This window comes from Pungitius pungitius, unplaced genomic scaffold (assembly GCF_949316345.1).
Source record: "Pungitius pungitius unplaced genomic scaffold, fPunPun2.1 scaffold_24, whole genome shotgun sequence".
Classification (NCBI taxonomy): domain Eukaryota; kingdom Metazoa; phylum Chordata; class Actinopteri; order Perciformes; family Gasterosteidae; genus Pungitius; species Pungitius pungitius.
In genome coordinates, this window is record NW_026909886.1 from 341,072 (window position 1) to 355,047 (window position 13,976).

At 43.2% G+C, this 13,976-nt stretch overlaps 16 non-coding genes across 16 annotated transcripts; all 16 read left to right on the top strand.

Annotated features, from left to right (window-relative positions):
- Positions 1-2,310: 2,310 nt before the first annotated feature.
- On the top strand, positions 2,311-2,429 carry LOC134118886 (5S ribosomal RNA). Its single transcript, XR_009950447.1, has one exon. It is a non-coding gene; the product is annotated as a 5S ribosomal RNA (ribosomal RNA).
- Positions 2,430-3,805: 1,376 nt separating this feature from the next.
- On the top strand, positions 3,806-3,924 carry LOC134118646 (5S ribosomal RNA). The gene has a single exon (XR_009950206.1). It is a non-coding gene; the product is annotated as a 5S ribosomal RNA (ribosomal RNA).
- Positions 3,925-4,263: 339 nt separating this feature from the next.
- Positions 4,264-4,382, top strand: LOC134119144 (5S ribosomal RNA). Its single transcript, XR_009950706.1, has one exon. It is a non-coding gene; the product is annotated as a 5S ribosomal RNA (ribosomal RNA).
- Positions 4,383-7,541: 3,159 nt separating this feature from the next.
- LOC134117698 (5S ribosomal RNA) lies at positions 7,542-7,660 on the top strand. Its single transcript, XR_009949254.1, has one exon. It is a non-coding gene; the product is annotated as a 5S ribosomal RNA (ribosomal RNA).
- Positions 7,661-8,056: 396 nt separating this feature from the next.
- Positions 8,057-8,175, top strand: LOC134118655 (5S ribosomal RNA). The gene has a single exon (XR_009950215.1). It is a non-coding gene; the product is annotated as a 5S ribosomal RNA (ribosomal RNA).
- Positions 8,176-8,514: 339 nt separating this feature from the next.
- LOC119202567 (5S ribosomal RNA) lies at positions 8,515-8,633 on the top strand. The gene has a single exon (XR_009950226.1). It is a non-coding gene; the product is annotated as a 5S ribosomal RNA (ribosomal RNA).
- Positions 8,634-9,029: 396 nt separating this feature from the next.
- On the top strand, positions 9,030-9,148 carry LOC119202566 (5S ribosomal RNA). The gene has a single exon (XR_009950647.1). It is a non-coding gene; the product is annotated as a 5S ribosomal RNA (ribosomal RNA).
- Positions 9,149-9,487: 339 nt separating this feature from the next.
- Positions 9,488-9,606, top strand: LOC134118676 (5S ribosomal RNA). The gene has a single exon (XR_009950237.1). It is a non-coding gene; the product is annotated as a 5S ribosomal RNA (ribosomal RNA).
- Positions 9,607-10,002: 396 nt separating this feature from the next.
- On the top strand, positions 10,003-10,121 carry LOC134119086 (5S ribosomal RNA). The gene has a single exon (XR_009950648.1). It is a non-coding gene; the product is annotated as a 5S ribosomal RNA (ribosomal RNA).
- A 339-nt stretch (positions 10,122-10,460) lies between these two features.
- Positions 10,461-10,579, top strand: LOC134118750 (5S ribosomal RNA). Its single transcript, XR_009950311.1, has one exon. It is a non-coding gene; the product is annotated as a 5S ribosomal RNA (ribosomal RNA).
- Positions 10,580-11,320: 741 nt separating this feature from the next.
- On the top strand, positions 11,321-11,439 carry LOC134118688 (5S ribosomal RNA). Its single transcript, XR_009950249.1, has one exon. It is a non-coding gene; the product is annotated as a 5S ribosomal RNA (ribosomal RNA).
- A 339-nt stretch (positions 11,440-11,778) lies between these two features.
- Positions 11,779-11,897, top strand: LOC134117809 (5S ribosomal RNA). Its single transcript, XR_009949365.1, has one exon. It is a non-coding gene; the product is annotated as a 5S ribosomal RNA (ribosomal RNA).
- A 396-nt stretch (positions 11,898-12,293) lies between these two features.
- Positions 12,294-12,412, top strand: LOC134118699 (5S ribosomal RNA). The gene has a single exon (XR_009950260.1). It is a non-coding gene; the product is annotated as a 5S ribosomal RNA (ribosomal RNA).
- Positions 12,413-12,751: 339 nt separating this feature from the next.
- Positions 12,752-12,870, top strand: LOC134118710 (5S ribosomal RNA). Its single transcript, XR_009950271.1, has one exon. It is a non-coding gene; the product is annotated as a 5S ribosomal RNA (ribosomal RNA).
- Positions 12,871-13,266: 396 nt separating this feature from the next.
- LOC134119087 (5S ribosomal RNA) lies at positions 13,267-13,385 on the top strand. Its single transcript, XR_009950649.1, has one exon. It is a non-coding gene; the product is annotated as a 5S ribosomal RNA (ribosomal RNA).
- A 339-nt stretch (positions 13,386-13,724) lies between these two features.
- LOC134118719 (5S ribosomal RNA) lies at positions 13,725-13,843 on the top strand. Its single transcript, XR_009950280.1, has one exon. It is a non-coding gene; the product is annotated as a 5S ribosomal RNA (ribosomal RNA).
- The last annotated feature ends 133 nt before the right edge of the window (positions 13,844-13,976 follow it).

Sequence of the window (13,976 nt, forward strand, 5' to 3'; positions counted from 1 at the left end):
GGTTTCTGCTTACCTTGTTTTGAGGCCGGCCTGGGAGTACGCAGTGTTCAGCAGGTGAAAGCTCTTGGACCGAATTCCCCCCTGCGGGGAAACTCCTATCCCGGACGAGCCCCCAAAATTGTTAGGATATTCCTTATCCACCCGAGTTGGTTGACGAGAAGAATCCACTACAGGAAATTAGTTAAAAAGTTTAACATTTATTTAGAAAAGAAAAAGTTGTACATGAGCAATTCTCCACAGATATATCTGGAGACAATGAAATACGCATCGCAAGCAAATCCCTTCCAAAGTCCGCCTGCCTTCTGACACTGACCTGTTTTAATCCCTCTGGTGCCCTTGAACGTTGGTTCAACCCAGTTCATCCTTCTGTAACAAATGCCTTCCCCGAACAATGAGTGTCTGGTACTCTCTCCTGCAGCCTTCGGCCTTGCTCTGAAAATGGGTTCAAACTGGCTCTCCCTTCGGTCGCAGGTGTGTTATCTCAGATAATATTTTATCTTCATTTTTCCTGTGCTCTCTCTTCCACCATTCACATTGTCTGCCTTATAAGGACCGATCCGGTCACGCCATCTGTCCTACAAGCGGACATCTATTCTACAAGCTAAAAAGTAAATACAAGAAGACACACACAGAGAACTCCACATCCCACATACCTCAAGATGCTGATATTTTATTTTCTCATTTGAAGGTGTGCATTGCTGCTGTCAAGCGACTGAGGAAAAGATCGATGAGGATTGGTGGTCGTCATCGATTTGTTGTTATTGATGAGAGCAAATTTGCCCACAAACGAAAGGTGGGCTATATATTTGTATGCATCTGTACAAATTTTAGATCAAGATTTTATAAGGAGTAATATTTTATACTTTATCTGTCAGTGCACGTGGGAAGGACACACGTTAAGATGTAATACAGTCCAAACCTTATTAAATATTGTGTTTTCTCATTTACTTTTAGTACCATCGTGGTCGATTTGGCAACACTTGGCGCCATGAACGGCAGTGGGTCTTTGGGATGTTGGAGGTCGACAGGAATTCCAGAAGACCCATTCTGAGACTCGTCAGGGATCGCAGAAGGAAGACACTTATAGGTCATATTAGACGCCATGTCAAACCCAGAACATCCATCCTCAGTGACGAATGGCGTGCCTACAAAGGGCAACTTGCCCAGTATGGGTATGATCATTATTCCGTCTGCCATAAAAACAACTTTGTGGACCGAGAGACTGGTGCTCATACTCAGCATATTAAGTGTGCATGGCAAAGCTACAAACTGGAAGTATGGCGCCACAGAGGGAATCGTACTCCTGAATCACTCAAGCTTCATCTTAAGATGATAGTGTGGCACCACTGGTTGGGTGTACGCCATTACAATGGTGTGTTGGGCAGACTTTTCCATGATGTGAAAAAACAAGTAAAAAATAAAATCTGACTCTCTACAATGTCTGCTGGTATTTATGCATCTATGTCGTGTCAGACTCATATGTTCTCTCCTGAGCAGATACTTGCTTGTGTGTTACAAAATGTCACTTTGGATAAAAATCACAACCAAATGTTTTGTGTTGGAATACATAAAGGAAACACTACCTCTTGACTTGTTTGTTGCTTTTGTTAAGGTATTTATATCATCTGACAGTGTAATAACACTTAATGACATTTTAACGAAACATTCAAATTGTTCCACTTTACTTGAATTCAAAGAAAACAGTTATGACTCAATTATAAACTGGTTTGACTATGTAATAACATATAATGACATATTAATTGAAGAATCTAATTGTTCCACTTTACTTGAATTCAAAGAAAACAGTCGTGACACTGTTATAAAGTCATTTGGCAGTGTAGTTACACTTAACGACATCTTAAAGAAAGGGACAACATTTATGACACAGTTGTAATGGTTTTGTGACAGCGAGTGTCAAAACCATCGATATAGGACAGTTTAATGTCGCTCTAAGATATGAAACCAAACGTTTTTCTTAAGTTTGACAGTGAGGTCTGCTATGACATGTTTATGACAGGTTTTGTTGTCTTGGCTTATGTCAAGTGGTCTTAACAAGGACATCTCAAACAATGTCACCTTTGCATCAAAAGTGACACAACTTAACTTAACCGAATGACACTTAACGACAACTGTCATAAGTATTCATTGATATTTATGACAGCTGTCATGTCATGGTTATGACAATGTTATGTCAGCCTTATGAACACCCATTCAAGTAAAGTGTTACCCCGTAACTGCTTCAATTTTAGAAAAAGAAACTTCTGATTAACTTTGACACGTTTTAAAGGATTAGGAAAAAGATGAAATGCAGCTCACGGCCATACCTCTCTGGTTCCGCCCGATCTCGTCTGATCTCGGAAGCTAAGCAGAGCAGGGCCTGGTTAGTACCTGGATGGAAGACCGCCTGGGAATCCCAGGTGCCGTAAGCTTTTTCACTTCTCTCTGAAAGCTGCCGAGCGCCGCAGATTGTACACCTACAAATTACAAAAAGAATATCACATTGTTGAAGAGATGCATGTTTAGTTGAGATGAGCGAGTACAGCATAATCTGTATCTGTATCTGTTGAACCATATGAATTATCTGTATCCGTATCCGTACTCGGACTGGGCGGGGCCTAACCCGAAAATGGGCGGGGCCTAACCCGGAAGTAGGAAGGATTTACCCCGTAAATTGTCGGGTTAAGCCTTTCTGCGTTTAAAACAGCATTCCTTCTTAATTCTTATCACTGATGATCATGAGAGAGAGAGAGGAAGTGTGTGTGTGGCTTAATTTGTAATATTAATATTTAGTTATTCAACACAACTAGTCAACGTCAGACACTGAGTGCGTGAAGAGAGCCAGCAGACGGTAAAAAAAACTGATTAGAGAGAGAGAGAGAGAGAGAGAGAGAGAGAGAGAGACAAACAGACAGAGAGAGAGAGGTCAGTGCGTGAAGTAAAAAAAAAACTGGTTAGAGCAGAGACGCAATGCGAGTCGCATTCTTAAGCACCACGTCTTAACAAGCCCCACGTTTACCTGAACTCTACTAGTTAAGAACAACAAACCGAAGTAAAAAAAAATAAAGGCGAAGAAATCGTTTAAATTTATCGGGAAAGACCCGTGAACCTGGTGAGTGAGCCGAGCGGGACGCAGCAACACAAACAGTATGTGTGTAGTGGAGGGGCGCTGTGACTACCAGCCAATCACAGAACGCAGACACAGACAGCTACCCAATGAGGAATTTTATTCAATCCGAGCACAGATATTGACTCGTATTACTCGTATAATACTCGTACTCTGCAAAAGTGCTTTATCCGTACCGGATACTCGTTTAAGCCGAGTATCCGGCTCATCTCTAATGTTTAGTGTTGTTTTAACGCTGGTTAGTACCTGGATGGAAGACCGCCTGGGAATCCCAGGTGCCGTAAGCTTTTTCACTTCTCTCTGGAAGCCGCCGAGCGCCGCAGATTGTACACCTACAAATTACAAAAAGTACATCACATTGTCGAAGAGATGCATGTTTAGTGTTGTTTTAACGTTGGATATATAAGGAACTTAGACAATATCATCAAAATTGATTCCGTTTCATGGTTGCTAAATTAGTGTTGATCAACATTTAACAATTGGCATACTTTTGTTTGTAATTTAGCCGTTGAAATACAGGTGCTAACCCAACATGTTAGAATTGCCAGTGAAGAAAAGTAAAGTTACCTTCAGGCTTTAGGAACCTCTCTTGCCAATGCTAAGAACTGCTTCAATTTTAGAAAAAGAAACTGTTGATTATCTTTGACACGCTTTAAAGGATTAGGAAAAAGATGAAAAGCAGCTTACGGCCATACCTCTCTGGTTCCGCCCGATCTCGTCTGATCTCGGAAGCTAAGCAGAGCAGGGCCTGGTTAGTACCTGGATGGAAGACCGCCTGGGAATCCCAGGTGCCGTAAGCTTTTTCACTTCTCTCTCTGAAAGCCGCCCAGCGCCGTAAATTGTACACCTGCACAATTGTAAAAAAGATTTCACATTGTAGAAGAGATGCAATAGGAAGAAGATGAAAGGTGGCTTACGTCCATACCATCGTCAGGCCATTTGAGGTGGCGGGGACTGCAATGGCCATTCACCGATTGGCTGGGACCCCTGGGCGGGTCTTCTCTAGTCCATCCAATTTTCGGCATGGGATGTCACAGCCTTCTTTGCATACCCTTATTTAACCCACACAAAGATGCCAACGGCAGGCGTGTCATAATTCATTGACGCATTATAAAGGATTAGGAAAAAGATAAAAAGCAGCTTACGGCCATACCTCTCTGGTTCCGCCCGATCTCGTCTGATCTCGGAAGCTAAGCAGAGCAGGGCCTGGTTAGTACCTGGATGGAAGACCGCCTGGGAATCCCAGGTGCCGTAAAAGTCCTTTGTGATAAGGATATAGCTGTACAGGACATAGAGACTGCAATCAAAAATCTTAAAAAGAATAAGAGCCCGGGGTCCGACGGACTTACGGCAGAACTGTATCAGGGTTTCCCAGAGTTTTTCTCCCCAATCCTGCTTCAAGTGTTTGAAGAAATGGAGAAGGAAAAAAAAACTTCAGATAAGCTTACGGAGGGGATCATCACATTAATATACAAGAAGAAAGGGAGTAAAGATAAGTTAGACTATTACAGACCAATAAGTGTTTTAAATATGGATTATAAAATCATTGCAAAAATATTAGCCTTTAGGATGAGGGAGGTGATAAAAGGTATTGTTACAGAAACGCAAACGTATGGTATTCCAGGCAGGGAGATTAATGATAATATAATAACGGTAAAAAATGTAGTGGGGATCCTAAATAGGGAAGGTGGGTGTTTATTGGGGATCGATCTAGAGAAAGCGTTTGATCGAGTAGAGCATAGTTTTTTGTGGGAGGTGTTAAGTAAATATGGTTTTGGGGAGAGATATATTAACTGGGTTAAATTATTGTATGTGAATGCCAGAAGCAGGATTAAGGTAAATGGGTTCCTGACCGATCAGGTGGGGCTGCGGAGGTCAATACGACAGGGATGCCCTATGTCAGCTACGCTCTTCAGCCTGGTGGTAGAACCGTTGGCTTTAATGATAAATAACGATGATAGGATAGTGGGGATCAATACGAATGGGAATAGGAATTTAAAAGTAGTACAGTATGCAGATGATATTAATATATTTTTAAGAAATAGTACATATATAGAGAGGGTAATGAATCATATAAATGATTACGAAAAGGCTTCGGGAGCTAAAGTTAACAGTGGAAAATCAGAAATAATGGTGTTTAAAGAAGATAGCATGGATATAAATAAATGGGGTTTCAAATTAGTAGATGAGAGGAAAGTTTTAGGAGTGTATATAGGGAAAAACGAAAGCGCTGCCCGGGATAAAAACTGGCATGAAGCCATAAAACGAACTAGAAATATCTGTAATATGTGGCAGGCCCGTGGGCTTACCATCAGAGGGAAGGTAAAAGTGTGTAATGCGCTGGTACTGTCAACAATTGTACATATTTTGGGATCTTGCGAGCTGCCCGAATGGGCGCTCCATTCTCTGAATAGTGTGACATCCTCTTTTTTGTGGAGAGGGAAGGGAAATATGATAGCACGCAAGACCTTAATAGCTAAGAAAGAGGAGGGGGGTCTAACTCTGATGGATATTGGTGCCAAAAGAGATGCGCTAAGGGTTAAAATGCTTGGACGGTTTTTGGATGCGAAGAGGAAGCATCCTTGGAAAGACACCCTGGCAGGGCTCCTGGCTGAATACGGAGAGAAGAGCTACTTCAATTTAGGTGCCTTCAGTCCCAGGGATGTGATTGGGGGGCTGCCGGGGTTCTATCGTGAGGTGCTGGAGGCTTGGGACAAGATTCTTCCCCACCTCAGCCTTGACTGCAAATGGAGAGCGCACGTGATGCAGTTACCTTTTCTCAACTCCCCTTTCTTTGTTTATGCAGGAAGGCCCATTGTGTCGAAAGCACTCGAGAGTGCGGGGTTGACCTCCTTGGGGAGCATATGTAAAGCAGCAGGAGATTGGGTTTTTGATATAAACAAAACGGAAGTAGGCCTCAAAAGAGCCAATGTTAGGTATAGAGCAAAACAAATTAGAGATGTTGGTGCAAGAGTATTTAACTGTGTGGACAATGATTGGTTACACCTTACAGATGACGAGGAGCGGATGCAGGACGATGAAATGGAATTCCTTCTGTGCCTCGGGGACAAGTATACGCCAATAGGTAAAGCCAAAACAAAATGCATTTATAACATACTGGTACGGAAAGTGGCCATGAAGCCTGCATCGGAGAAAAGGTGGAAGGAACTTTTCCCAGATGAGCAGATGGGGACCATTTGGTTAAATTTAGATGTACCTCACCTACCACATGCTTTATTCCAAGCAGATTTCAAGCTGAGGCACAGGAGGATATACACTAGTATTGTCCTGCATCAGATCCACAAAAACATTTGTCAAAGGACGTGTGCTGTGTGTGAAAGGGAAGACGAAGATCTGGAGCATCTATTTTTGAAATGTTCCGGTTTAAATTCCATTCACACATATATCAAATCTATATTGACGACCTGTTGTGGAGTGGGGGCCAAACACATTGGCCAGTGGGAGTGGGTCTGGCTTTTTGGCTTGCCAAAAAAGAAAGATAGTACAACAATTGCAACCAACACCATTCTTGGCTTTGCGAGATATGCGGTACTCTTAAAAAGGAACAGGGCGCTATTTGATCACAAAAAAACAGACGTAATTGAAATGTTTAAGAATATGTTTAAAGCGCATGTAAAGCTGTTATTTATGTGTAAAAGGGAATGGTGCAAGAAACATTTTATGGAAGGTACCACAATATGTAGCATTGATGAAGAGAAGTTATGCTTCTCCTTGTGAACCATATGGTTGTGTGAAAATAAGGTTGTGTGGATTACCCCCTAGAAGGCCCTTTGTTTTAGGGTTTTCTTTCGTATGGTTTTGTGTAGTGTTTTATTTTGTTTTGTATGTCGGTACCCTCTGGGTTGTATGTATTTTAAAATAAAATGTCATGTATTTTTGATAATAAAAGATAAAAAAAAAAAGTTCCGCCCGATCTCGTCTGATCTCGGAAGCTAAGCAGAGTAGGGCCTGGTTAGTACCTGGATGGAAGACCGCCTGGGAATCCCAGGTGCCGTAAGCTTTTTCACTTCTCTCTCTGAAAGCCGCCCAGCGCCGTAGATTGTACACCTACACAATTGTAAAAAAAATTTCACATTGTAGAAGAGGTGCATGTTTAGTGTTGTTTTAACGTTGGATATGAAAGGAAATTAGACAATATTATCCAAAATGATTCCGTTTCATGATTGCTAAATTAGTGTTGATCAACATTTACGATTGGCATACTATTGTTTGTAATTTAGCCGTTGAAATACAGGTGCTAACCCAACATGTTAGAATTGCCAGTGAAGAAAAGTAAAGTTACCTTCAGGCTTTAGGAACCTCTCTTGCCAATGCTAAGAACTGCTTCAATTTTAGAAAAAGAAACTTCTGATTAACTTTGACACGTTTTAAAGGATTAGGAAAAAGATGAAAAGCAGCTTACGGCCATACCTCTCTGGTTCCGCCCGATCTCGTCTGATCTCGGAAGCTAAGCAGAGCAGGGCCTGGTTAGTACCTGGATGGAAGACCGCCTGGGAATCCCAGGTGCCGTAAGCCTTTTCACTTCTCTCCGGAAGCCGCCGAGCGCCGCAGATTGTACACCTACAAATTACAAAAAGTATATCACATTGTCGAAGAGATGCATGTTTAGTGTTGTTTTAACGTTGGATATATAAGGAACTTAGACAATATCATCAAAATTGATTCCGTTTCATGGTTGCTAAATTAGTGTTGATCAACATTTAACAATTGGCATACTTTTGTTTGTAATTTAGCCGTTGAAATACAGGTGCTAACCCAACATGTTAGAATTGCCAGTGAAGAAAAGTAAAGTTACCTTCAGGTTTTAGGAACCTCTCTTGCCAATCCTAAGAACTGCTTCAATTTTAGAAAAAGAAACTCTTCTGATTATCTTTGACACGTTTTAAAGGATTAGGAAAAAGATAAAAAGCAGCTTACGGCCATACCTCTCTGGTTCCGCCCGATCTCGTCTGATCTCGGAAGCTAAGCAGAGCAGGGCCTGGTTAGTACCTGGATGGAAGACCGCCTGGGAATCCCAGGTGCCGTAAGCTTTTTCACTTCTCTCTCCGAAAGCCGCCCAGCGCCGCAGATTGTACACCTACACAATTGTAAAAAGCATTTCACATTGTAGAAGAGATGCAATAGGAAGAAGATGAAAGGTGGCTTACGTCCATACCATCGTCAGGCCATTTGAGGTGGCGGGGACTGCAATGGCCATCCACCGATTGGCTTGGACTCCTGGGCGGGTCTTCTCTAGTCCATCCAATTTTCGGCATAGGATGTCACAGCCTTCTTTGCATACCCTTATTTAACCCACACAAAGATGCCAACGGCAGGCGTGACATAATTTTTTGACGCATTATAAAGGATTAGGAAAAAGATAAAGAGCAGCTTACGGCCATACCTCTCTGGTTCCGCCCGATCTCGTCTGATCTCGGAAGCTAAGCAGAGCAGGGCCTGGTTAGTACCTGGATGGAAGACCGCCTGGGAATCCCAGGTGCCGTAAGCTTTTTCACTTCTCTCCGGAAGCCGCCGAGCGCCGCAGATTGTACACCTACAAATTACAAAAAGTATATCACATTGTCGAAGAGATGCATGTTTAGTGTTGTTTTAACGTTGGATATATAAGGAACTTAGACAATATCATCAAAAATGATTCCGTTTCATGGTTGCTAAATTAGTGTTGATCAACATTTAACAATTGGCATACTTTTGTTTGTAATTTAGCCGTTCAAATACAGGTGCTAACCCAACATGTTAGAATTGCCAGTGAAGAAAAGTAAAGTTACCTTCAGGTTTTAGGAACCTCTCTTGCCAATCCTAAGAACTGCTTCAATTTTAGAAAAACAAACTCTTCTGATTATCTTTGACACGTTTTAAAGGATTAGGAAAAAGATAAAAAGCAGCTTACTGCCATACCTCTCTGGTTCCGCCCGATCTCGTCTGATCTCGGAAGCTAAGCAGAGCAGGGCCTGGTTAGTACCTGGATGGAAGACCGCCTGGGAATCCCAGGTGCCGTAAGCTTTTTCACTTCTCTCTCCGAAAGCCGCCCAGCGCCGCAGATTGTACACCTACACAATTGTAAAAAGCATTTCACATTGTAGAAGAGATGCAATAGGAAGAAGATGAAAGGTGGCTTACGTCCATACCATCGTCAGGCCATTTGAGGTGGCGGGGACTGCAATGGCCATCCACCGATTGGCTGGGACTCCTGGGCGGGTCTTCTCTAGTCCATCCAATTTTCGGCATAGGATGTCACAGCCTTCTTTGCATACCCTTATTTAACCCACACAAAGATGCCAACGGCAGGCGTGACATAATTTTTTGACGCATTATAAAGGATTAGGAAAAAGATAAAGAGCAGCTTACGGCCATACCTCTCTGGTTCCGCCCGATCTCGTCTGATCTCGGAAGCTAAGCAGAGCAGGGCCTGGTTAGTACCTGGATGGAAGACCGCCTGGGAATCCCAGGTGCCGTAAGCTTTTTCACTTCTCTCCGGAAGCCGCCGAGCGCCGCAGATTGTACACCTACAAATTACAAAAAGTATATCACATTGTCGAAGAGATGCATGTTTAGTGTTGTTTTAACGTTGGATATATAAGGAACTTAGACAATATCATCAAAAATGATTCCGTTTCATGGTTGCTAAATTAGTGTTGATCAACATTTAACAATTGGCATACTTTTGTTTGTAATTTAGCCGTTCAAATACAGGTGCTAACCCAACATGTTAGAATTGCCAGTGAAGAAAAGTAAAGTTACCTTCAGGTTTTAGGAACCTCTCTTGCCAATCCTAAGAACTGCTTCAATTTTAGAAAAACAAACTCTTCTGATTATCTTTGACACGTTTTAAAGGATTAGGAAAAAGATAAAAAGCAGCTTACTGCCATACCTCTCTGGTTCCGCCCGATCTCGTCTGATCTCGGAAGCTAAGCAGAGCAGGGCCTGGTTAGTACCTGGATGGAAGACCGCCTGGGAATCCCAGGTGCCGTAAGCTTTTTCACTTCTCTCTCCGAAAGCCGCCCAGCGCCGCAGATTGTACACCTACACAATTGTAAAAAGCATTTCACATTGTAGAAGAGATGCAATAGGAAGAAGATGAAAGGTGGCTTACGTCCATACCATCGTCAGGCCATTTGAGGTGGCGGGGACTGCAATGGCCATCCACCGATTGGCTGGGACTCCTGGGCGGGTCTTCTCTAGTCCATCCAATTTTCGGCATAGGATGTCACAGCCTTCTTTGCATACCCTTATTTAACCCACACAAAGATGCCAACGGCAGGCGTGACATAATTTTTTGACGCATTATAAAGGATTAGGAAAAAGATAAAGAGCAGCTTACGGCCTTACCTCTCTGGTTCCGCCCGATCTCGTCTGATCTCGGAAGCTAAGCAGAGCAGGGCCTGGTTAGTACCTGGATGGAAGACCGCCTGGGAATCCCAGGTGCCGTAAGCTTTTTCACTTCTCTCTCCGAAAGCCGCCCAGCGCCGCAGATTGTACACCTACACAATTGTAAAAAGCATTTCACATTGTAGAAGAGATGCAATAGGAAGAAGATGAAAGGTGGCTTACGTCCATACCATCGTCAGGCCATTTGAGGTGGCGGGGACTGCAATGGCCATCCACCGATTGGCTGGGACTCCTGGGCGGGTCTTCTCTAGTCCATCCAATTTTCGGCATAGGATGTCACAGCCTTCTTTGCATACCCTTATTTAACCCACACAAAGATGCCAACGGCAGGCGTGACATAATTTTTTGACGCATTATAAAGGATTAGGGGAATCCCAGGTGCCGTAAGCTTTTTCACTTCTCTCTGGAAGCCGCCGAGCGCCGCAGATTGTACACCTACAAATTACAAAAAGTATATCACATTGTCGAAGAGATGCATGTTTAGTGTTGTTTTAACGTTGGATATATAAGGAACTTAGACAATATCATCAAAATTGATTCCGTTTCATGGTTGCTAAATTAGTGTTGATCAACATTTAACAATTGGCATACTTTTGTTTGTAATTTAGCCGTTGAAATACAGGTGCTAACCCAACATGTTAGAATTGCCAGTGAAGAAAAGTAAAGTTACCTTCAGGTTTTAGGAACCTCTCTTGCCAATCCTAAGAACTGCTTCAATTTTAGAAAAAGAAACTCTTCTGATTATCTTTGACACGTTTTAAAGGATTAGGAAAAAGGTAAAAAGCAGCTTACGGCCATACCTCTCTGGTTCCGCCCGATCTCGTCTGATCTCGGAAGCTAAGCAGAGCAGGGCCTGGTTAGTACCTGGATGGAAGACCGCCTGGGAATCCCAGGTGCCGTAAGCTTTTTCACTTCTCTCTCCGAAAGCCGCCCAGCGCCGCAGATTGTACACCTACACAATTGTAAAAAGCATTTCACATTGTAGAAGAGATGCAATAGGAAGAAGATGAAAGGTGGCTTACGTCCATACCATCGTCAGGCCATTTGAGGTGGCGGGGACTGCAATGGCCATCCACCGATTGGCTGGGACTCCTGGGCGGGTCTTCTCTAGTCCATCCAATTTTCGGCATAGGATGTCACAGCCTTCTTTGCATACCCTTATTTAACCCACACAAAGATGCCAACGGCAGGCGTGACATAATTTTTTGACGCATTATAAAGGATTAGGAAAAAGATAAAAAGCAGCTTACGGCCATACCTCTCTGGTTCCGCCCGATCTCGTCTGATCTCGGAAGCTAAGCAGAGCAGGGCCTGGTTAGTACCTGGATGGAAGACCGCCTGGGAATCCCAGGTGCCGTAAGCCTTTTCACTTCTCTCCGGAAGCCGCCGAGCGCCGCAGATTGTACACCTACAAATTACAAAAAGTATATCACATTGTCGAAGAGATGCATGTTTAGTGTTGTTTTAACGTTGGATATATAAGGAACTTAGACAATATCATCAAAATTGATTCCGTTTCATGGTTGCTAAATTAGTGTTGATCAACATTTAACAATTGGCATACTTTTGTTTGTAATTTAGCCGTTGAAATACAGGTGCTAACCCAACATGTTAGAATTGCCAGTGAAGAAAAGTAAAGTTACCTTCAGGTTTTAGGAACCTCTCTTGCCAATCCTAAGAACTGCTTCAATTTTAGAAAAAGAAACTCTTCTGATTATCTTTGACACGTTTTAAAGGATTAGGAAAAAGATAAAAAGCAGCTTACGGCCATACCTCTCTGGTTCCGCCCGATCTCGTCTGATCTCGGAAGCTAAGCAGAGCAGGGCCTGGTTAGTACCTGGATGGAAGACCGCCTGGGAATCCCAGGTGCCGTAAGCTTTTTCACTTCTCTCTCCGAAAGCCGCCCAGCGCCGCAGATTGTACACCTACACAATTGTAAAAAGCATTTCACATTGTAGAAGAGATGCAATAGGAAGAAGATGAAAGGTGGCTTACGTCCATACCATCGTCAGGCCATTTGAGGTGGCGGGGACTGCAATGGCCATCCACCGATTGGCTTGGACTCCTGGGCGGGTCTTCTCTAGTCCATCCAATTTTCGGCATAGGATGTCACAGCCTTCTTTGCATACCCTTATTTAACCCACACAAAGATGCCAACGGCAGGCGTGACATAATTTTTTGACGCATTATAAAGGATTAGGAAAAAGATAAAGAGCAGCTTACGGCCATACCTCTCTGGTTCCGCCCGATCTCGTCTGATCTCGGAAGCTAAGCAGAGCAGGGCCTGGTTAGTACCTGGATGGAAGACCGCCTGGGAATCCCAGGTGCCGTAAGCTTTTTCACTTCTCTCCGGAAGCCGCCGAGCGCCGCAGATTGTACACCTACAAATTACAAAAAGTATATCACATTGTCGAAGAGATGCATGTTTAGTGTTGTTTTAACGTTGGATATATAAGGAACTTAGACAATATCATCAAAAATGATTCCGTTTCATGGTTGCTAAATTAGTGTTGATCAACATTTAACAATTGGCATACTTTTGTTTGTAATTTAGCCGTTCAAATACAGGTGCTAACCCAACATGTTAGAATTGCCAGTGAAGAAAAGTAAAGTTACCTTCAGGTTTTAGGAACCTCTCTTGCCAATCCTAAGAACTGCTTCAATTTTAGAAAAACAAACTCTTCTGATTATCTTTGACACGTTTTAAAGGATTAGGAAAAAGATAAAAAGCAGCTTACTGCCATACCTCTCTGGTTCCGCCCGATCTCGTCTGATCTCGGAAGCTAAGCAGAGCAGGGCCTGGTTAGTACCTGGATGGAAGACCGCCTGGGAATCCCAGGTGCCGTAAGCTTTTTCACTTCTCTCTCCGAAAGCCGCCCAGCGCCGCAGATTGTACACCTACACAATTGTAAAAAGCATTTCACATTGTAGAAGAGATGCAATAGGAAGAAGATGAAAGGTGGCTTACGTCCATACCATCGTCAGGCCATTTGAGGTGGCGGGGACTGCAATGGCCATCCACCGATTGGCTGGGACTCCTGGGCGGGTCTTCTCTAGTCCATCCAATTTTCGGCATAGGATGTCACAGCCTTCTTTGCATACCCTTATTTAACCCACACAAAGATGCCAACGGCAGGCGTGACATAATTTTTTGACGCATTATAAAGGATTAGGAAAAAGATAAAGAGCAGCTTACGGCCATACCTCTCTGGTTCCGCCCGATCTCGTCTGATCTCGGAAGCTAAGCAGAGCAGGGCCTGGTTAGTACCTGGATGGAAGACCGCCTGGGAATCCCAGGTGCCGTAAGCTTTTTCACTTCTCTCCGGAAGCCGCCGAGCGCCGCAGATTGTACACCTACAAATTACAAAAAGTATATCACATTGTCGAAGAGATGCATGTTTAGTGTTGTTTTAACGTTGGATATATAAGGAACTTAGACAAT